The sequence below is a fragment of the Equus caballus genome, chromosome 10, assembly GCF_041296265.1.
Source record: "Equus caballus isolate H_3958 breed thoroughbred chromosome 10, TB-T2T, whole genome shotgun sequence".
Lineage (NCBI taxonomy): Eukaryota > Metazoa > Chordata > Mammalia > Perissodactyla > Equidae > Equus > Equus caballus.
The window spans coordinates 15,635,371-15,658,351 of NC_091693.1; the positions used below are offsets into that span (position 1 = coordinate 15,635,371).

General features: G+C 50.3%; 1 protein-coding gene across 3 annotated transcripts in view; it reads right to left on the reverse strand.

Moving 5' to 3' along the window:
- The window catches only part of ZNF180 (zinc finger protein 180), a 29,887-nt gene extending 29,049 nt beyond the window's left edge, over positions 1–838 (reverse strand). For 2 of the 3 annotated variants that reach the window (XM_070224602.1, XM_014741939.3), the window contains exon 1: positions 590–838. The gene's annotated coding sequence lies outside the window, so the exon portion shown is untranslated. The remainder of the gene's footprint in view (positions 1–589) is intronic. The other variant, XM_070224603.1, reaches the window with a different exon arrangement.
- Between the last annotated feature and the right edge of the window lie 22,143 nt (positions 839–22,981).

Genomic DNA, 22,981 nt, shown 5'->3' on the forward strand with positions numbered 1-22,981 from the left:
TACTGAGGGTCTGCTGAAGGAGCACTGCCTATCCCGGGGCAAGAATGTGCAACCCCAGCCTGGTCTCTCCTCTACCTGCAGGGTGCCCGCAGGCCTGCGAGAAGAGCGGCGTCTGCTCCAGGATCCCGGCTGCCCAGAATATCGCCTCCTGCCTCGTCCTTCCTACTCAAAGGCCTGCTCAAGGGGATCGGGACAGTGGCGCAGAGCATCTCCTGCAGGGACCAGAATCTGCAGCTGAGCACTCCCTCAGCCCGGTCGTCCTCAGGCCCTCCATTAAACAGGCGCGGCATTGGAGGAGGGGGAGGCGAGGATCTCCCCCGCACCCATGCACTTGACCTGTCGCCCACCACGCTGGGCACCCTCAGGCCCGGGACCAGAGCACCACGTGACCCAGCACCGCGCACGCGCGCAGAGCACAGCCCCGGCAGCTGCAGCTGCACGAGAACCCCCACCAACTTCGGGGACCCGAAGCTGAAGCGCCGCCCGCGCAGGTCCCAGATCTCCCACCCACACTCCCCAACCCAGCTTCCCGCCTAGACCCTGCGCATGCGCGCACGGGGCTCCCAGCGCCGCCCCGCCCCTCACCAACCTGGGCGTCCGCGCGGCCCGGCCTGTCCCAGCTTCCGTGCCCGGCGCGTCTCTGCGGCAGGACGAGCGCGGCTCAAGCAAGCCCTGCTCCGATTCTGCACACGACAGACTCGGGCTAAGCGTGTTCGCTCCACCCCCCAACTCGGCATCCGCAGCGCCGCTCGAGTTAAGCTCCAAAGGGCCGAGACGCACGGCGACAGCCAGCGTCCGCGCGCAGGACAATGGCTGCGCTTCTGGCCGAACCCGGAAGTGCTTTGGGGGTCGGCGAGCGGGAACTACAATTCCCAGAAGCCTTCGCGGCGCGGGCGGCGAGGAGGCGGGGCTCCAGCTCCACGCGGGCCGTGGGTGCGGGGATGCGGCTGGATGGGGAGCGGGCGTCAGGTCCGGGTGTCCCCGGGGGGAGGAGCGGGACCCGCAGGCGGAGACCGGGCTCCCGATGCGTGGGGAGTGGCTGAGTTGGGGAAGGCTGGCCTCGGGCCCCGCTTGACGCCCGCGACTGGCCCTGACATGGGATCCGGAGGGGAACAGCGGGGACCCCTCCCGGGCGCCTGCTGCCTTGTCGGACGCTTGGCCTGCACCGTCTCCTTTGGTCCTTAAGGCACACCTGTGATAGTTGCGACAAACCCCTTTTCCAGTCCCGTCACTTCCTATCAAGCCCTTCGAGAATCTGATATGTTTTTGCAGTTAATAATAATAGCAAAATAACCAGAATCCTTTTGTTTTTTAAATCTTCTTCTTTCTCTGCCTGTAAGGCCTTTAGGATCTGTACCCTACCCCTCCCCTTTTGTCTTTGCCTTCGTCTCCTGACCGTTTTCCTGGCTAAGCTCCAGCCACGCTGGCCTTTCCTCCTCCTCTAACTCTAGCAGGCTCCCACCTCAGGACGTTTGCATGTGCTGTTCGTGCTGCCTGGCCTGCTCCTCTTCTGAGGATTCCAGCTGGCTCTCACCGTCTGGTCTTTAGGCAGGTGTCACCTTCCCATGAGACATTCCCCCACCAACCCTTGGAAACTTGCAAACCAACCCTTCACTCCCCAGCTACTCCCTGTCTCCCTCCTCATCTTTATTTTTTCTATAGAGAAGTTTTCACTAACACACTCAATTTTTTAGATACGTATTTGGTCTGTTATCTATCTGCCTTCATGGCTAGACTGTCAACTCTGTAAGCAAAAGGATTTGTATCCGTTTTGATCACTGCTGTCTCCGCAGCACCCAGGGTACCTGGCATGTAATAGGTGCTCAATAAATATTGGGTTTTTTGTTTTTTTTTTAAGAAACAAAGGTTCCTGGCCTTAGGTTAAATGCTTTAACATCTCGCTAACCAGCACACTCGCCCTGTGAGCAAATTGTGATGTTTATTTCCACTTCTCCAGTGAGGATGCTGCAAATTGGAGCCCTGTTGTATGAAAATACAGTATTTTAAAGTTTTTTTTAACAATGTCAAAGCACTCCTGTAGTTTTTCTCATATAAATCCTGACTTTTAACAACAACAACAAATTATTGCTATTTGACATGTAATCTGTGCCCCCAACATTTCTTATAATTGGTATTGTGGTTGATTTTTTAAAAATATTTATTTTTGGGGGCCAGCCCCGTGGTCTAATGGTTAAGTTTGCATGCTCCACTTCAGTGGCCTGGGTTTGTGGGTTCGGTTCCCGGGCACAGACCTACACCACTCGTCAGCCATGCTGTGGTGGCAACCCACATACAAAGAAGAGGAAGATTGGCACAGATGTTAGCTCAGGGCTAATTTTCCTCATGCAAAAAAAGAGGAAGATTGGCAACAGATGTTAGCTCACGACCAATCTTCCTCAGCAAAAAAATATTTATTTATTTATTTTGTATCTGGTTAACCTACTGAAATGTCATGAATACCTTTGGTATCCATTTTATCCTCTTGGCTTTTCTAGTGAGACAGTCATCTACAGATAATTTCATTTCTTGTTTACCAGTATTTTTAGCCAGATAGTCCCTTTCATATGGGATTGTGTTGGCTGCCATTTGCAAAATAATGTCAGTAAAAGTGGCATTCTTGTTTGTGTTCTCTTTTAACTGGCATGCCTCTGATGTTTGAGGGTTAAATACAATGTTAGGTTTTAAGTTGAAGTGGGTAGCTGATTATTTTTTTTTTAATTTTTACTATACAAATTTCAAACAAAAGAGTAGAGAGACTAGTTTAATTACCCCCAATTGGCCTATCATGCAACTTAGACAATTTTCCACTCCATCGTGTGTCATCTGTACCCCCACCTGTGCTTTGCACTCTCCTCATTGCCCAGTGATTTGGAAGCGAAGCCTACACATGATTTCATCTGTAAACATTTCAGTGTCTGTCTGATAGATAAGGACTGGCATTAGGTACAAAGAATACAAAATTCCTATTATTAGTGGACGTCATTACAAACCAGAAGACCCAAGAGAATTAACTAAAAGAAATTAACGTCAAGGAGAGTTTACAAAGTCATTGAATATGAAACGAATAATCGTGGACGTTTATGTAACACGCTGCGCCAGGCGCTGTTGTATAGCCTTATAGAGATTTCTCATTCAGTCCTCGTAGCTACTCTTAGGAGGTTGCACTGTTATTTCCATTTTACAGAAGCTGAAACTGAAGCCCAGAAATGTTAAGTAAATTACCCTAGCTTGTATTCTAAGGACAGAGCTGGGAGTTGGGTCCAAGAAGCTGGATTCCAGAGTCCGTGCTCTGAATTTCTAGATTATATTGCCGTTTGCCTACACGTCAATATCTTCGTCTACATCAGCACTGCTAAGTTTGCAGACAAGACAGCTAAGTTCATGTTTATTCATAATAGAAGCCAAAAAAAAAAAAAAAAGAAGAAGAAGAAGAAACCTTCAAAATCCTGCAAGACAGATAAAAAACGTAGAAATGCCATATTGCTGGCTGTGTTGCAGAGATGTCCAGGCTTGCAGATCGATCAACAGATTGAGTCCAAATACAACAAAAGCACAAGGGGATGCCGTGAGCGTTCGCTCGTCCTCCTTTTTCTCTGTTCACCTGTTTTTGTTGTTATAGTTTTCCTCTAAGATATTCAGACGTTAAAGCATTGGTAATACGTAATTTAAGACTGACTGTGTCTTTTGTCTGGTCTTTGTATTTTTCTTTCAAAATGAACAAGATGGTGCCGATTCCAGGAGCACTCAAATCCTGACCTGACCCTAGTATTACAGGGACTTCAGAACAGCTCCTGCTGAGACACGGGAGCTCCTTCTAGAAAGATGCCCATTCCGCCCAGAGCTTCCCTCTGTCAGTTGTTTGGGGATTGACTGAGACCCAAGTTTCATACTCAGCTCCTGCTGGCCCGGAGTTGGGGGAGCTCTGAACCTCTACTGAAGAGCGAGGAGGTCGTGGACCCATTTGTTCTAAATGCTGGAAGATACTAGAGGGAGAATGACTTGTCCCTAGGCTATTGGCGGAGACGGGGTCCTTGGCAGAGGAGAAAAAAAGGACAGTCCTTTCCCTGTGCTTGATCGTGTCCTCAAACTATAAACGTTGGAGGGACCCAGGGCTTAGCTGTCAGCCCCTGCTCTCCTCTGTCTTCCTCCGCTGTCTTTGAGATCTGTAAGGCAAAGGGTTAACTCAACAGGCCAGGATTGCTCAAACCCTGAATAGTCCCAAGAAAGGCCTGTTTTCGTGACTAGATCTTGGCCAGCTTCTAGGAACTGAACTCTTGTCATGTTCTGTCTGATAAAAGTGTGTTTGCATCCCTGAGGCCTTGAGCCATGCGGTCCCAGTGTGTCCAGATAGTTTATGCAGACAGTGTGATCCGTGGATGACACCTTTCCTTCTGGGCGTCTGGAGCTTCAGTGACCGAGGTCAGTCCTACAGGTAGCATATGCCTATGTGACTGACCCCCTATAAAAACCCTGGACACTCGGGTTGGGGGTGAGCTCCCTGGCTGGTAGCCCTTCACACGCCTTGCCACACGCCATCGCTGGGGGAATTCCCACGTGACTCCACTGAGAAAGACACTTTGAAGCTTGCACCTGCTATGTCCAGACGTCACCCTGTGCACCTCTTCCCTTTCCTGATTTGACTCTCTGTCCTTTGCTGTAATAAACCACAACCATGAGTATAATGACTTCTGGGTCCTGTGAATCCTTCTAGCAAATCATCAAGCCTGAGGGTGACTTGAAGACCCCCGACACAAGATCTCATCTAGCCCCGTAGCTTTGAATTCCGCTGACAATTCCCAGAAGTGACTCCACAGCTGTGATCTATCTAGACTTTTATGAAAAATTGCCTCCTTGATTCTCAAGTTGATTCTTGACACGTCTAAACCACGTTCTTGATTTCCCTCTCTATCCCAAATTTGCTCCTCTCCCACTGTTGCCTCACAAAATGGCCAGCCAGTGGGCCAGATGCTCTGGCCACAAACCTGGGAGTCATCCTTGACTCCTCACTCTCTCTACCTTCAGCAAATCTCATTCTCACCGTCTCCACCCCTGAATTCCTTGGGATTCTGAGCATCTCGTGCCTACTCCGTCCCGGGTGCCTCAGTCCCTCATTTCATTCTATGTTTTCTCCCTTCATCTCTTTTTTGTTTTGTTTTGTTTTTGTTTTTCAAGCGTACATCGCTATATTTTGATTTCTGTATAGATTACATCATGTTCACCACCCAAAGACTAATTACACTCCATCACCACAAACATGTTCCTAATTATCCCTTTCGCCCTCCTCCCTCCCCCCTTCCCCTCTGGTAATCACCAATCCAATCTCTGTTGCCATGTGTTTGCTTGTCATTGTTTTTATCTTCTACTTATTAGTGAGATCATACAGTATTTGACTTTCTCCCTCTGACTTATTTCACTCAGCATAATACCCTCAAGGTCCGTCCATGTTGTCACAAATGGCTGGATTCCATCGTTTCTCATGGCTGAGTAGTATTCCGTTGTGTATAAACACCACATCTTCTTTATCCATTCGTCCCTTCATGGGCACCTAGATTGCTTCCAAGTCTTGGCTGTTGTGAATAATGCCGTGGTCAACATAGGGGTGTGTGTATCTTTATGTGTGTTTTCATGTTCTTTGGATAAATACCCAGCAGTGGAATAGCCGGATTGTATGGTAAATCTGTTCTTAATTTTTTGAGAAATCTCCATACTGTTTTCCATAGTGGCTGCACCAATTTGCACTCCCACCAGCAGTGTATGAGAGTTCCCTTCTCTCCACATCCTCTCCAACACTTGTTGCTTCCCATCTTGTTAGTTATAGCCATTCTGTCTCCTGTCATCTCTTAACACCTCCTTGTTCCTTATCCTCTACCATGATTTGAAAAGACGCTCCTTGACTGACCCATGCAAACGTCCCCCATGCTCATCTGCGGCTGACTCACACTCACCCATCTCCCTGACTGCTGTGTCCGTTGACAGCGTTTGTCCGTCCTCGTGATGCAGCCGTGGCATCCCCAGCTGCTCGGTCTTCCAGCTTGGCCTTCTAATTCTTGGCCACCTTTGCCCTGTTTCTATTGCCTTTAGAGAAACATGAGTCAAAAGCCTAAGATTTGGCGGGAGCCAGAGTCCAGAGGTGAACAACTCATTGAAACGGAATGTCACAAGGTCTACAAAGAGAATGGCTGGGACAAAATATGCACAAATAACTGTCATTGAATATATGAGGGAGGGAGACATATTCAATGACATTTATTGGGTGCATGGCTTTTCTACGACTTTGGGAGAAAGGATCTCTGCTTCCGTCAGAGTGAGGGGTCCGTTTGGCAGTAAATGCTGCATTTTGAGTTCACAAGCACCTGTTACACAAAGAGAAAAGGTGAGTTTTCCATTTTTGGGATGGGCCCTCCTGGTCTACCTGCTGTAGCCTCGGGCCCAAAGACTCCGGCACTCTCCTTCCCCATCCTTGGAAATTCCCAAGATCCTCTTCCTTTCTCACTGCCCTTCAGTCCCGCTGGCACCTCTCTCTTTCCTGGGATGGTCCTATACTTCCCCGCTGTGGAGGACAGACTCCACAGTGGCCCCCATAATCCCACCTCCTGGTACTCATGCCCTACGTTATCCCCTTCCCTTGGGGGCAGGACCTGTGACTTGAGTCTCACCGATACAATATGGTGAAGGTGATCAGATGTACATGATGGCATGCACACGATTCTGTTACATAAGAGCGTGACTTCTGCCCTAGCTTTGTAGAAGCAAGAGGCAATGTGGTGAGCTGCCTATGGAGAGGGCCACGTGGCAAAGGACTAAAGGTGGCCTCCAGCTGACGGCCGGTAGGAAACCGAGGCCCTCATTATGACAGCCTGCGAGGAACTGAATATTGCCGATAACCACGTAAGCTTGGCAGTGGATGCTTCCCCAGGTGAGCCTCGGATGAGACCTGAGCCTTGGCCAACACCTTGATTACAACCCTGCAGAAGCCCCATCTACCCAGTGTCTGGACTCCTATACCCACAGAAACTGTGAGATAATAGACATGTGTTGCTTTAAGCTGCTAAGTGTGTGGTAATTCATTATGCAGAAACACATAACTAATACACCCACCTCAGGGCCTTTTCACCTGCCGCCTCTTCCTTGGAACGTTCCACTCCAGATCCTTTGTGTGGCTCACTGCATCCCTCCAGAACATAGCAGACACCGAGTTGGCTGACCTGACATTCGTCCCTATGTCTTCTTCTCCGTCTGCTTCTCCTGACGAGGCTGGGAAGGTTAACACCTCACTTTCCCAGCCTCCCTTGCAACAAGGAATACCATGTGACACCATTCTAGCCAAAGAGATATAAGACGATGTTTACTGGGTGAGATTTTTCGGAAGCACCTTTGCTCTACTGACAAAAAGGAACAAATGTGGCTCCCGTCCCCAGACCCTGATGAAAGAGGGACTTAAGAGGCTCAGCTGTACCAGCTCATAGCTGATTGGAGATCTGGCAAAACTAAATGCAATCCAGACAGCGGCCTGAGCCGACGTGGTTCTCCCGTGGAGAATTTGAACCTGGAAACCCTAAATGGTAGGAGAGGATGTTGTTATATATACTCTGAAGTTATAGAGGGGTAGTGACCAAGAAACTTGCATAGGACTTCAATCTGGATTGAGCAGAATGGAATGAATTCACAGATCAGCAAAAATGAGCAACCACATAAGAGAGAAAAGGTTCGTGATAACATCCAGTCCCCACGAGACCCACAAGTAATTTCCAAAATTGTGTTATCTGAGATTCCCCAGTGTTCTCCCAATTAATCCCCATTTTATCTGAACTGCTTTCAGAAGGCTTGTCTTTCTTATTAAAAATCCCTAAGAGATATAGGACATTCACATCTTTTGAGAAGGGTTCATCTGTCATTTGGGCTAAAATCATCCACTCTCTAACCTATCCTCTGATCTGCCCTCTGGAATAACAGGGAACACACTTGTCCCTCGACCCCAAGCCAGCACTTCAGACACTAAAATATTGGAGTTCCGTGTCCCCAAACGTTCTGTTTTCCAAACCCAACAAAACACTGTCAGTTGGACAGGGATTTGAGCCCCTGTTCTGCCTCCTCCAAGTCTGATGGGTCACTGGCTCCTTCAGAGCATTAGGGTCTAAAGTCCATCCCCGGATGTGGAGTAGTCTGGCTGTCCTGACGACAAGGATGTTATCCCCTGAGTTCTCTAAAGGAATTTCCCTAGTCCACAGAGCTAGGAAGCCATCGCCTGCATCATCTTGACTTGCTATGGGAAGCTCTGCTTATGTCTGGATGAGCTAATAAGTTTCTTCCTCTTGGTTGATGAAATTAATCATACTTCTCTTTTTCATTTGGCCACTGGGAAACTCAAAAACAAATGAGAAGTATAGCGACAGATACTATATAAGTCCAGCATATTTCCACTTTTTATCCATATCTTGACTTCCTACTATTATTAAAAATATTTTCCTGATTGTGATTCCTATCTCTAATTTAGCACCGTTTTATGGTGTGGTATACAAGCTTGCTGGGAACTGCCTCAAATTCCCCACGGGAGAAATGTAGGGAAATATCATGAAAGAAATGAAGGACTGGAAAGAAAAGGAAACAAATCAGAAGGAGTAGATCAGTTAGCAATGCAACTGAGAGGGATGTGAAAGGCATGAATGGAATGGAGGGAAATGGAATAAAGTAGAACAGAAAGGAAGACAATGGAAATTAAAGGCAGGGATGGAGTGGAATAAAATGGCTTGGCGTCCAAAAAAATGTGTATGAAGGGAATAGAATGAAAAGGAAAAGAATGAAGTGCAATAAGATGGAGTGGAAAGGAGAGAAACGAAATGGAGTATCAGATCAGAATGGAAAAGGGTGGAAAGGAAATGAACTGAGTGAAAGGAAAGGAAGGGGCAGAAAGCTGTGAAATGAAAGCTAGAGAAAAGGAATGGAGAAGAAATGACAGAAAAGTAGTATAACAAAGGGAAATCGAGGGAATTAAAGAATAGAAGTGAAGGAATGAAATTGAAAATAATGAAGAAGTGATGGAATGGAATGCTGTGGAAGCCAAAATAATGAAATGGAATTGAATGAAACTGATGCAAGAGCATGAAATGAAGGGAATGTAAATGAAAGGGAACGAGAAGGACTGGGGTGAAATGGAAAGGAGTGGAATGAGAGGACTCGAGAATAAGAAGTTGAAGTGTGGAACGGAAAGTGGCAAAGACGAGTGGAATGGAGTGCAATGGAAGAGAATGAAGGGAGCAGGGGGAAATGAAAAGGACGGAGTAGAATGGAATGGAACACAATAGAGTGGAGTGGATTGGAGAGGAGTGAAAAAGGAACAGAATGGAGAACAGAGCAGAAGGGAACGGACAACAGTGAACTAGAGCTGAATGGGAGGGGAAGGGATGGGCAAGGGGAAATGAAGGGGAAAGAAGTACATAGGATGAGCAGAACGGAATGCAGTGGAATGAAAGGAAAGCCAATCAAACAGAAATGAATGTAAATAGGAACATGGAATAGAAAGGAATGGAGTGGTGGGAAACATAATGGATTGAAAATGTGGATGGAAAGAACTGAAATAAAATGGGATGGGGAGGAAAGGAATGGAAATGAAGTGAAGCGATGGGATGGAAATGGTGTGGACAGGAATGGACTAGAAGGTAGTGGAATGCAGAAGAAATGAATAGGGTGGAATTAAAAGGGAAAAATAAAAATGGATAAAATGTAATAGAAAGATGTGGGAAAGAATGGAAAGGAATCACATAAGAAAGAGATGAAGGGGCCGGCCCCGTGGCACAGCAGTTAAGTGCGCACATTCCGCTTCGGCGGCCCAGGGTTCACTGGTTCAGATCCCGGGTGCGGACATGCACATCACTCATCAAGCCATGCTGTGGCAGGTGTCCCACATTTAAAGTAGAGGAAGATGGGCACAGATGTTAGCTCAGGGCCAGTCTTCCTCAGCAAAAAGAGGAGGATTGGCAGCAGATGTTAGCTCAAGGCCAATCTTCCTCCAAAAAAAAAAAAAGGAGAGAGAGAGAGATGGAAAGGAACACAATAGGATCAAACAGTAGAGTGGGATGGAATGCCAAGGAATGAAATGGAGTGAATACAAAGAGATGAAAAGGAACGGAATGGCAATAAGGGGAATTTTGTGGAAAGAAATCGAATTGGAAGAAATGGAATGGGGAGGAATGAACTGGAATGGAATAAAACTAAATGGAATGGAAAGTAAATGAGTGGAACAGTGTGACAAAGAAAGAAATAGAGTGAAGTTAAAGGAATAGAAGGGAAAAGGTGGTTGAAAATAATTGCCATGGAGACATGAGGAATGCAGTGAAATGGAGTGGACTGGAAAAGAACGGAACGAAATGAACCAGAAAATGATAGAATGCAAATGGGTGGAATGGAATTGAAAACATTTTTGCAGGGAAATCCTCTCAATAATTTATCCCACAGACTCTTCAGCAAGGAGGAAAAGGCTGATCGGTGACAGCTCTTGACCTGTCCAAAGGCTCAACGCGGCATGAAAATACCTCATCGTTTGCCTCCATGTGTCCTAGGGTGGAGAACAACGGATGCAACACAGGTTTGCGCAACGGGCTTCCTGGGGCCGTGAGAAGAGCTTGAGGGTGGCTCCTTCTGCAGGTGAACAGAGAGATAAGTTGGGGCCCACAGGCACGATTGCCTTAGAATCACAGCCTAGAAAGTGCCAGCTTGCTCTCTTTACAGAGCCAGAGAAGAAGAGATTCCCGCAGGTTCTTACAAAGAATCAGAAGCGGAAGCAGATGTAGGACCCAGGGCCCCGTCCTTGGCCCAGAACTCTTTCCTTTCACCTGGCTACTCTTGCAACCTCTACTCCAAGACTTCCTTTTCATCCCAGGACATGCTAGGCCAATGCCACCTCCTTGGCAATCCAATTCCAAGCCCTGGAGGTGGAAGGAACACAGAACAGGAGCCAGAGTCCTAGAATCTGAACCAGCTCCCTGGGAGGCCATGAGCCACGTTATCCCCATCCCTGGTCCTAAAAGGCCCAGTGGAAGATGTAGACAGGATGGTTTCTCAGACTTGTCAAATACAAAATTCTCACGTTGCATTCCCACGGCAGCTTCTTTAAGCAAAGCCGGCAGGGCCAACATTCCTCCTAGATCTGCTCTGGGGGGTCTGGTGGCAGCGTTTAGGGGGGGACAAAAGGAGTGAAGAGGTCATGGGGCTTGGGATGGGGGCCACCCCTGGAGATTCTCAAAAATAGCTTTGGCCTCAGAAGCAGTTATATCCCTTCTGATTGCCAGAGGGGCTCAAGGCTGGGGATTGTCCTATGCAAGAGCAGAAAGACAAGAGAAGAGATGGGAAAGCCAGGGAAGGCCTTGGGATCCCCGGAGAAAGCAGGGGAGGAGATGCAGACAGACCCAAACCAGCACAGGGTGTCCTCAAGAGAACACACCCCACCCCCACCCCAAGATCTGGACCTGGAACAGCCCTGCTGGACTAGGGAAGGGCCAGTGAGGGGAGCAGGAAGGGTCCCTCTGGAGCATCGCCCACGTTTTTGACTCCCACCTGTCCTTGGAGTTTGGGTCTATTGGCATATGCGGGCCGCCACCAGTCTAGAGAAAGTGAATGCCGGCCCAGGGCTGGAGTTAGGAAGAGATAAGGGAGAAAGGACTGTTTTTCTTGGTCACTCCCATCCCCAGGAAGGAGGTGGCAGGAACCTTCCTTCCTTCCTCCCCAGGTCTCTCCATCACATCTCCAGCGAGCTTGACCTGGGAATGTCCTAGAAATCAAGTTCTGAGTTAGATATGGCTGTTGGGTGACACGGATGAGGACAGGAAGTGAAGAGCTAGCCCCAGTTGTGCCAGTGGGTCCTCTGTAGCATGAGTCTATCCCCTCTCCTTCTGGGCCTCAGATTTCCTCTCTGTAAAATTGAGCTGGAGTGGCTCTCTCTGGAGGACTTCCATTTCGTGAGAGCCATCCTTCCAGAATCCTAGGCTGGAGACGGCTAAGATGTTTTATTTCACCTTTGGCCATCTCCCGTCCATCAGTAGAGGGTGCTAGAAGGCACCGTGTTGAGATGGTTTATGAGGCTGGTTTTGGATTCATCAGGCAATTTGCGGACTTTCTTTGTAAAGCCAGAAGGGGAGCACTGGCACCTGGCTCCCCTCCCACACACATGAAGGAAACAAACACAATGTCTGTTGGGTTTCTCACGCAAACCGAGAGTTTGAGTCTTGTCTTATTGAAATTAACGTCAACGACTGGAAAGAGGGATACAAGGAGTTTCCAGTCGGGACATTCCAGGAGAGGAGAAAAATCTTGCCCTTGCCCCCCTCCTAAATATTCTTTCAATCTTCGTCTCTCCCCATCCTAACCCCATGGCTGCCAGGATCCCTCACCTGCCCTCATCCGGTCTCCCCATCTCAGTCTCAGATCCTCCACACAGCAGCTAGAGGGGTCTTCCTCAGTGCAAGCTTGCACATGTGTTGAGGGTGCTCAGTATAGGTATGCGGTGTATTTTCTGTGTTGTATGTGAGGATGCTGAGTGTCTGTGACGTGTGTGTTGTGTGTGTCCATTGGGTACATGTTATATATTGTGTGTATATGTGTTTTACATGAGAGCATGTTGTGTGTCTTTGGTATTGTTTCTTGCATGTAAGACATGTGTGTCTGTTTTGCTTGTGAATATGTCCTGTGTGTTACATATGTGTTGTGCATATGTGTATTTTGTGCGTATGTTTTGTGGGTGCATGTGTACAGTGTGTGTATGTGTTGTGTGTCTGCAATGTGTTATATACTGTGTGTTGTGTGCATGTTACATGTGTGGCGTATTCTGCAGTGTTGTATGTTACATGTGTGTTGTATGTGAGTTGTATGTTCTACACATGTGTGAGTGTGCTGTGCATGTGTGATTAATACTTATGAGTGTGTGGCTCTATGCGTGCATAGCATGTGTGAGTGTTGTGTTAGTGCTTATATAGAGAGAATCAACTTCCCCCTACTTCCAGAGAATCAAATCATGGATACCCCACAGAGAGCTAACGAGGTCTTCTTGAGGTTGTGCCAAGCCAGGTCCTTCCCTGTGGTCGGAGCCCTGCTTTGCCACCAGCCACATGGTGGATCCTCTTCAAACTCTGGGGTATTTGTGTGGCTCTGATTCTCAGAGAAACAAAGGAAAGGAACAGGAAGAGAGACTCACCAAGAACGCACACTTTAAGAGCACCCAGGCGGTACGGGTGGGTGGCATTGTTGAGCACCAAGCACCTGTACATGCCCTCGTGTTCCCTTGGACACAGCAAGGATGGTGGTTGTTCTTATGGTGGGAGATGAGATGGAAACATTGGGGAGAAACCAGGAATAGACAGGAGGTGGGCGAGACTGTTCCAAGAAGGTCATGGTGGAATCCTGTCACCTCAGCCACCTCCCCACTGTGCACACCAGACTCCAACTTGATTTCAGTGGGATCAGGACCACCCGGGAGGACAGGAACAACCACACCAGTAACACAGCATCAGCAACAGCTCTCTTAGGGGGGACCCAGGGTGTCAATAAATATTAATATTTCTCTTCTCCCCACACAAGCCCTGGATCAATTACGAACGAGATGCAGGAGTCTGATGGAGATTGAACCAGCCTTATCCCTGGGGAGGCAGGATTGGAAGACACGTCCAGAGCACGCCAGTAAATGCTCTTTCCTCACCCCAACCCAGGCAAGATTTTGGACCACACATCTGAAGGTTAAGGAGCTCAGTTTCAGAAATGTCAAGTTGGATGTTTCCAGTAAAACCCAAGTAGAGACGTCAAACAGTTACATGGCTGGAGTTCGAGGGTAGACAAGTCCATATTTGGGTGGTATTTAAAGCTGGGAGACTGAATGAGATCACCAAGGAAGTGAGTGTTGGTGAGGGGCTGGGGAGAATGGAAAGCGACTCCCAGTTGACCGTCAGGTAGGTGGGGTCGCTGCTCTGGACCTGGAGGACGCCCCAGGCTTCACACTGGGAAGTCCCAGAGTCTTCCCACCGGACAGTGAGGATGGGAAGGGTCTTGCATGTGCTCATGAGACACCAGGGGAAGACTGCTGGAGACTCCGTGGACGGTAATGTCGACATCCTTGCTGTCACAGTAGAAGGTCACTATCTCCCTCTGCTCTATGGCAGTGAGCTGGCTGACTGAAATGGTGGGCTTGGCCAGCAATTCTGCACAAGGAGAGAGAGAGACCAAGCAAGACGTGGTCACAGAGGGACCCGGAGAGAGAGGGATGGATTAGAATGACCGAAAGACACACTGGAGATGAATGACTGGGCTCAAATGCCAGATCTGCTCCTCAATCTAGCTGTGATCTTGGGTAACTTGCCCTCTCTGAACCCCGTTAAATGGGATTGTACAAATAAAGCGGAGGGTCTGGGACATGACGATGGGTCAATTAATAGCAGCTGCAGAGAGAATCAAGCTCGTAAGAGGGATGCTAGTCAGGTCCTGCTACCCACTTCTTAGCCAGTCTTCCCCACCCACAGCCGTGACAGCCACAGCCCACCCCTTTACCTCTGCCCCCAGAACAAGGGATCCCACTGGTTGTTGCCAGACCCTGGCTGGGCCAATCAGACTCATCCTGCTTGGGCGTGGAACCGCTAGAAGGTTCTTGAGGTGTGGAGGCAGAGATCAGAATGACAGCCTTGTTTTCTGTGCCCACATCTCTGAATCTGCCTTGAGGCAGGGGTGTCCAGGGGGTCCCAGACATAGAAGGAACACATCCTTCTCACTCCAGGTGGTGTTAAGCAGGTTGACACCAAGGATGAGCTGGGCTGCAGCTGGCAGACTCCATATAGTCAAAAGCGAGGCTGTGGGGGAAAGAGGAGGCATTCCGGGGGTTGGGGGGTAGGATGGGGGTGTCCAGTCATGGTCTTCATAAGCAGAGGGAGATCTGAGGGCATGACATGGCACCCCACCCCTAGAGGCTGGACTCCTGCCATGTGACTTTCAGCATGTTCTTCTCTTCTCTGAGCCTCAATTTCCCCAGCTGTAAAGTGGGCATAAGATCTCCTGCATCCTGAGGCCGTTGCAGAGCGACAAGGAACATTGGGAAGCTTTGCCTGGGCCCCCTGAGGGTCGCTGTGCTCTCTCCAATGATGGTCACTCTGTGGGAGACACATGATCGGCTGCCCCATGCCCCACAGAGGGAGAAGGATGCTCAGAGAGGTGAAGGCACCTTCCAAGACTATCTAGGAAGAAACAGAAGCTAAACTTGACCCTGGCCTGCCAAGCCCCCAAGGACCGGGCTCTCCACACTGCAGAATTCCTCCTGCCAGCCCAGGGATGGGCACAGACCCTCTCTCTGGTGAACGGGAACTTCTTCTGTCATCTTTGGTGGGAGAAATTGACCGCTGGCATTTTCTCCAACTGGCCCTTGGGGGTTCCCTTGCGTGGAGGAGGAAAGGGGAACAAGACAGCAGGAGTTCCTGGCTTTCCATCGGGCCATTCTGCACACGGTTTTATGGATGCTCGAAGACACAGTGGATATGGGTGGGGACCCTCAACCCCAGCAGCCGTGCTCCTGTGCAGCTGACCTTGACACCCCAAACCCCTCCCATCAGCCCAATTAACAGAGGCTGGCAGCCACTCCCCTCTCCATCCCTCAAAAGACCCCACTTTGGCCCAAGCACGGCCCATTCCCCGCTCAGTCAGTGGTTAAGCTCTTAGGATATTTGGAAGCAAATATGGATTCTGGTGGTCACTGGCTCTAACATCACGGGCAAGGGGCCTTCTCCTCGTAAGCCTCAGTTTGTTTAACCGCAAAATGGGGAGAATAGTAGAACTCAGTCCGTAGGGTAGTGCTGAGGTCTGACGGGGTATCAGATGGGACGTGCTTAAAGCAGCTCATAGTGTTCAGTCATTATTATCATGTTTATTGTTATTTCCTATGTCTGTGTTTTTCTGCTTCCACTGCTCTTAGAGGTTAAGAGCTCAGAGCTGGACTGCCTGGGTTTGCATCCCATTTTTTGACATTTTGAGGAGTGAGTGCTGTCCTTGGGGTCTCAGTTTCCCCATTTGTAAAATGGTATCGTTCCTGCCTCATATAATGTCATAAATCTAAATGAAATAGCGTGACTGAAAGCGTTCACAGGGGGGCCTCATCACGCCAGTCCGACGTGAAGACCTAGTCCTCCTCCCTGCCTCCTCCCCAGAGGCCCTGCCTTCTGTCCCACCGGGAGGAAGCAGACCTTGTTGAGAAAACCACAGACACGGCTGACAATTCTCAGCCCCGCGGGAGGACTCCGGAGCCCTGCAGCCCGCCGGGGTCAGCCAGGAAGCTCCGGCCAGAGGGAAGGGCCAGGCTCAGGGCCACACAGCAAAGCCGGCCTGAGCCCTCGCCTCTGCACACCGCACGTTGCGAAATCATTTCTTTGCCTCTAAAATGCTTTTCTTATCAAAATATTCCAGATTCCCCCTTTTGCCTCAGTTGCCCTTTAAGGATAAAAAAAAATGCCCCTCCAACTACCCTCTCTTCCCCTCTTCTCCGCTGCAAATTCACAGGCACGTCGATGACAGCGGCTCCCAGGACAGACAGGGAGGAACTCTGGCCACCCTGCTGCACCCAGAGCTCACTTTCCTTCTCCATCCAGAGAGCAAGGTGGAAAGGGAGAAAGAAAACCCTGCCCTTTGGCCCGTGGGTCCCCTTGAGAACTATGTGCCCTTCCTCATAAGCCCCCCTCCCCAGCTCTTTGCCAGGATGAGGAGCAGTCAGGGAAGAAGTGGTGTCAGGGAGGGACGACTCAAGCATGCCAGAGTCAAAGGGACCAAGAACCAGGATTACAATGGTCAACAGCAATGACAGACAACGAAACAATAGAAATATTATCGGTGGCTTCTGTGGTCGAAGCCTTAATAAAACCGGTGCCAAGCTCATCTTGAGCAGCCTGGAAGCATTAAGTGAGCTGAAATGATGCTAGTGATCCAAATTCCTGGTTGTAAACAAAGGGTGGGAGAGCCCCAGGGGGCGCCTGACCCAGCCTGGGGGGGAGGGGGCAGGGAGGGCTTCCTGGAGGAGGAGACATCTGAGCTGAGACCTAGGAAATGTTCAATATACGAGAATTGCTTTCTTTTCCTTTTTTTTAAATTCTCTATGGGCAAGACAAGCTGTTGGTCTTTGGGAGCATATAGACTAAGAAGATTTAATGTCATCAGTCAGATCAAAGAACGACCATTAGTCATGTATTCATTCATTCATTCATTCAACAAATATCCCGTGAACTCCTCCTCTGTGCCGATCCCTGTGCCTGGTAGTGTTGGCGACACAGCAGTGACATCCCTAGGGTCCTGCCCTCATGAGCTCACAACCCAGTAGGGGAAACACACCTGTCCCCAGACCAGGACGACCCAGATTGGGCAGGGCTGGGATGGGGGAGCACAGAGGAGGGTGCCTGAGCCAGTGTGGAAATCAGAGAGGGCTTCCTGGAGGAGGAGACAGCTGCTCTGAGAGCTGGAGGATGCAGGAGTGAGTCAGGTTGGCAGAGGGAGCAGCGGGTGAGAAGTTGCTGAGTTTGAGGCACGGAGGGAGGTTCAGGCGGCTCCAGAACAGAGGCAGGGAGAGGGCGGGTGGCTCAAGAGAAGGCTGAGAAAACTCAATAAAGATTCCTTAGGGCACAAGGGGCCCCTTGGCATGGTGGGAAAGAGACCTCGGCCGCCTCGTCTTGCTGCCCCTGTTTGGGACTCACGGCTGCCACGGGACGGTCACCAGGGATCCGCTCCTGTGAAGCCTGAGGCTGAGCGAGCTGCCCCTGGAGCCAGTCTGCAGGGGCTGGGATCCTGGCTGTTCCGCCTGCTGACCGCGTGGCCTCGGGCACGTCCGATCCCCTCCGTACGAGGGCGATGATGGTGGTTTTGCCTCCTCAGAGGCCCTGAGGTTATGAGCGGAAGGCTGGCATCCGAGTTCTGGGTGCCTCACAAGGTGGTTGTGAGGATCGAATGAATTAAGGCTGGGAACAGCACCTGGCACAGAGTAAGCGCTCAGTACCTGCGAATCCCCACTGTGGTCGTGACCGCCGTGTGCTGGAATACTCACAGCAGCCCTGAGAGGAAGGTGCTCACTCAGTCACTCAACACACTTTTCCTGAACACCTGCTGTGCCTGCCCTAGGTGCTGGGGGGACAGCAGGGGACAGAACAGAGAACTCTGTTCTAGCGGTACAGGCGACAATAAACAAAATAAATAGGTAAACGACACGGGGTGTTAGAAGGGGATACACACAGGGGACAGATGAACAGTAGAGTAAAGTAAGGGATGTGGTTATCCCACCTCGTGGATAAGAACCCCGGAGCTCAGAGAGGTGCACTGACTTGCCTAAAGTCACAGGACCTCTGGGGCCAGGGATTCTGGTCTGCTTGGCTCTTAGCCTCCGCGGGTGCCACCTTCCAAGGTCCTCAGGTGGCTTCTGGCTCTTTCGAGCCCCGTCTCCTCTGTGCGCTCGGATCAATCCACGCCTGTGCCCGCATCACCCCCCCACGCGCCTAAACTCTGCAGCCCCCGTGCTGAGGGCAGCTGGTGCAGACGAGCCCGGCATTCAAGGGCTGGTCACCCACCCTGTTCTTCCAGGGATTTCTGAGTCTTCCAACCACCCACCCACCCCTCAGCCAGGCTTCCCTCCAGATTGCCTCCACTCAGCCCCGCCCCCACCCCGAGGTACCCTCCCCTTTCTCCTCTCTACCCCACCCAAGGGGACAAAGCTGCCACGGGAGTGGACGTCCCAAATCTGCCCCCTCCTGCAGAGGCAGGTTTTTTGTTTGTTTGGTTGGTTTTTTGCTGAGAAAGACTGGCCCTGAGCTAACACCCGTGCCCATCTTCCTCCACTTTATATGTGGGACGCCTACCACAGCATAGCATGCCAAGCGGTGCCATGTCTGCACCCGGGATCGAACTGGCGAACCCCGGGCAGCTGAAGCAGAACGTGCACACACTTAACCACTGCGCCACCGGGCCGGCCCCTGAAGCGTTTTTTTTTTAGAGGAAAGAAACTGGGGAGTGATTACCTCTCCCTTACTATGCAAGTAACCCCAAATCTGTTAAAATAGCTGACCTCTGCCACAAACCTCGGTTTCTCCTTTTGGAGCAGAGATGGGGTTCAAGCCCCAGCTCCCTGGGTGCCCCTGGGCGTCCTGTGAAGCTTCGCTGAGCCTCCACGTCCTTATCCGTGAATCTAGTCTAAAAGTCACAGCGAAGGGCCCAGGACACCCTATCTGCAGAGGGCATGGAGCAGCACCAGGTATACAGAAGGCACTTAATAAATGCTAACTATTGATAGTTTGCCCCCAGAGAGCCCCACCCCCAACTGGGGTAGCCCTTGCCAGAGACGAGTAGCATGGCATGATGGCCCCCTGCCCCATCTACAGAGATGAGCCGCAGGCTGCGGCCGCCACCGTCGGACACTCGCATGTCAGTGACGGTCGGGGAACCGTCAGCGCTGCCTGTCTCCCCGTCCCGAGCATCGGCACGGCGGCTGAATTTAAAACGGAGGATCCGGGTAACCTGAGTGGCGGCTGCTCCTCAGAACCAGCTGTGGGAGATGAGATTCTGAGGGAGGCCCTGGACTGACAGGGTGACGTTGTCTCCCTCTGTGGCCCGTGGAGAGATGGCCGTGGCAGTGATGGTCAGCTGGGCAGACACCTGCTTGCCGCAGGAGCTCAGGAAGATGGCTGAGGGAGGAGGCAAGAGACGCTATCATGGGGGCCCGTGAGCGGCGTTCTTACTAGAGTCCTCCCCTCCTAGATTCTCACTCAAAGGAGTTTGATAATGGGGGAGGGAAAAGCACATGCAAAGGCCCTGAGGCAGGAGGGAGATTGTCATTTTGAGGGAATAGCAGAGACTTCAGTGTGGCAGGAGCTGAGAGAGCAAAAGGGAGAGATGGGAGATAAGGCCAGAGGATGTTCTTGGGATTTTGGGCAAGACAGTGATTCACCACGTGGGACTGTCCTGTGCATTGCACGTAGTTTACTTTAGCACCTCGGGCCCTCCACTTCACTACTGGCTTCCTCCACTTTGGAAGATAACCAGGGAACATCCCCAGACGTTGCCAAATACCCCTAGGGGGCAGTACGAGCCCTGGTTGGGAATAATTCATGCAGGCTCATGTAGACCGCTGGCACGATTGTGTTCTCAGAGAGTTAGTGAACCCCTGGAGACTTCTGAGCTGGTGGGGAACGTGATGCGCCTGATGTCCTGCAATGATCCTTCTGGCTGCAGAGTGCATTGATTCTGGCGTCTAGGGTAGAGTTGCCACATTATTCAGGTCCACAGGGTGAACAACCGTTTGCCTGACAGTTGCAATGTGATTCACATAACAATGCAAACGGTGCTCCCAGCATTTGTGCAGTGCACAACCTAAACAGCTCTCCGTGGCAACCCCAGGCAAGGCAGAAGCAGGGGAGACCGGTTAGGAGGTGACTGCAACAATCGAGGTGAGAGATGTCGGAGAAACTGGGATCTGAAGCCAATAGGGTTTGCTGACAGAGGAGATGTGGGGTGTGAGAGAGAAGTCAGAGATGACTCTGAGGTTGGGGGCATAAACACCGGAAAGAATGGAGGTGCTCTACCCCGAGATGTGAAGATGCAGGGGGGCGTAGAAGGTCGGGGAAGAAGATCAGGAATTATAGTCATTAATTGTCACCTGTGAGACAGAGCCATTTCCAAAGTCCACGGCCTCTGCGGGGACCCTCTGCGGGGCCAGCCGTGTTTTCGTGATGCCTCAATGGTCTAACTGTCCTTCTGCCTCCTCCCGAATGGGGGCCAGGCCTAGAGGAGGAGCAAGAGTGTCTGAGAAGTCCCACCCCGTGCAGCGGTCTTGGTTTTTCCCTTATCCCCAAAGACAGTCGGTCAGTCCTGCCCCCTGAGTCCAGCCCCATCCACCCCCGATGGCCCCGTGAGGGTGACAAGTGCCCCAGGGACTCGGGCGTGAACCTGGCAAGGGGCCTGGGTTTGGGGCAGGGTCCCCTCGCACCAATCAGGGTCCCACCAGGTCCCTCCAGCTCTGAAACGACCCGCCATCCAGCTCGGACGCGGCCCGGGCCCGGAAGAGCAGCTTGCCACTGCGTTTGCTGACGGGCAGCGTGACCTTGTGCCCCAGGCCAGGCGGGGCGGCCTCCGCGTGGCCAAGGTCCTCTGTGTCCCGAGAGGTGCCAGGCATGCAGTGCTGGCCCCGGGTGGGGTCACAGCGAGGTTGGCACCAGCCTGGTCTCGGGGTTGATTTTTGTCAGGCGTCTGCAGCCTGGGGTGGTGGTGTGGATGTTGAACAGCTTCCAAGGCCGTGGGCGTGAGTTTATCAGAACAGGTGGCAACAAGAGAAAAGGTCAAGGTGACTCCTTGGGTCCCAGAGTCAGCCTCCCAGTTTCCACCAGTAGGGTCCAAAGGCCTTGGGATGGACGGGCAAGCAACCTGCATAAGGGACACTTTGAAATCAGCTCCATCCTTGGTTCTCAAAGTCTGCAGGCCACATGGGAAGGGGGGTGGGCGGAGAGGATGCACAAATACATATTATCAGATCAGCAGGGGAGAAAATAAGGGAAAAATAAGTCTGAAAACCACTGCTCTAGAGTTTTAAAATGATAGCGGCCGGTACTGGCTAGAACAGGCGAGCTTTCTGGAGAGAGGATTGTCAAGATGTGTCCGAAAACATAAAATGTGAATTCTCTCTGACCTCACAATCCTCTTCTACTGATCTTAAGACAATCGTAGATAAATGGAAATATTCACTTCTGGGCCAATCACGAAAACGTTTACAGCAAGAAAAAAAATGGAAACAACCAAAATAGGGTGTTCGTGAAAAACGCCGTGGTAAATCCACTCGATGGCATATTTTGCAAATCTGAAAAGTGAAATTAGAGCAGAGCATTTCTCTGCAGTAAAAGCTGTTCCCAAGGGGGATAAAAGGCGGGGACTAAAACAGACATAGCCCGCTCGTCCATGTCAGCGACGTTCTTCAATAACTTCGTTGACGGCTGCAGAGTATTGTTATGTAGACGCAAAATAATTTATTTAACTGGCACTTTACTGCAGGACTATTGGACAATCTTTTTAGTTCTGATTACTTTTATATTAAGAAATAAATGGGGCTGGCCCCATGGCCGAGCAGTTGAGTTCACGTGCTCCGCGTCGGTGGCCCATGGTTTCACTGGTTCGGATCCTGGGCGCGGACAGGGCACCACTCATCAGGCCCTGCTGAGGCGGCGTCCCACATGCCACAACTAGAAGGACCCGCAACTAAAAATATACAATAGGTACCGGGGGGCTTTGGGGAGAAAAAAGGAAAAATAAAATCTTTAAAAAAATAAAAATAAAAATAAAAAAGCTCCACTATAGTTAGGAAGATTGTATTGTATACTTGGAAGTTGCTAAGAGAGTAGATCTTAAAAGTTCTCATCACAAGAAAAAAATTTGTAACTACGTTGACGTGATGGATGCGGACTAAAATTTTGCAATATATGCATGTATCAAATCATTATGTTGTACACCCAAAGCTAACACAATGTTATATGTCAATTATATCACAATTAAACAAAAAAGAAAGAGGGGCCAGCCCTGTGACCCAGTGGTTAAGTTCGCACGCTCTACTTCAGAGGCCTGGGTTCAGTTCCCGGGAGAAGACATACACCACTCGTCAACAGCCATGCTGTGGCGGTGACTCACACACAAAATAGAGGAAGACTGGCACAGCTGTTCGCTCAGGGCCAGTCTTCCTCAGGAAAAAAAAAGAAAGAAAGCTATAATGACCACCATCATAGCTCTATCATTGCACACATCTGTGACTGGAAAACGTCCCCCAAAGTAAAATGAATGGGTCAAATGTCAACGCTTCTTGATGCACAAGGCGGAGCTGTCCTCTACCAAGGTTAGAACTCAGTGTTTGAAACGATCTCACACTACCACCCTGGATATTACCTTTAAAAACAACAAACAACTTTAACAGCTTAACGGGTGAAAAGGGGCCCGTTTTTATTCGTTTTTAAAATTG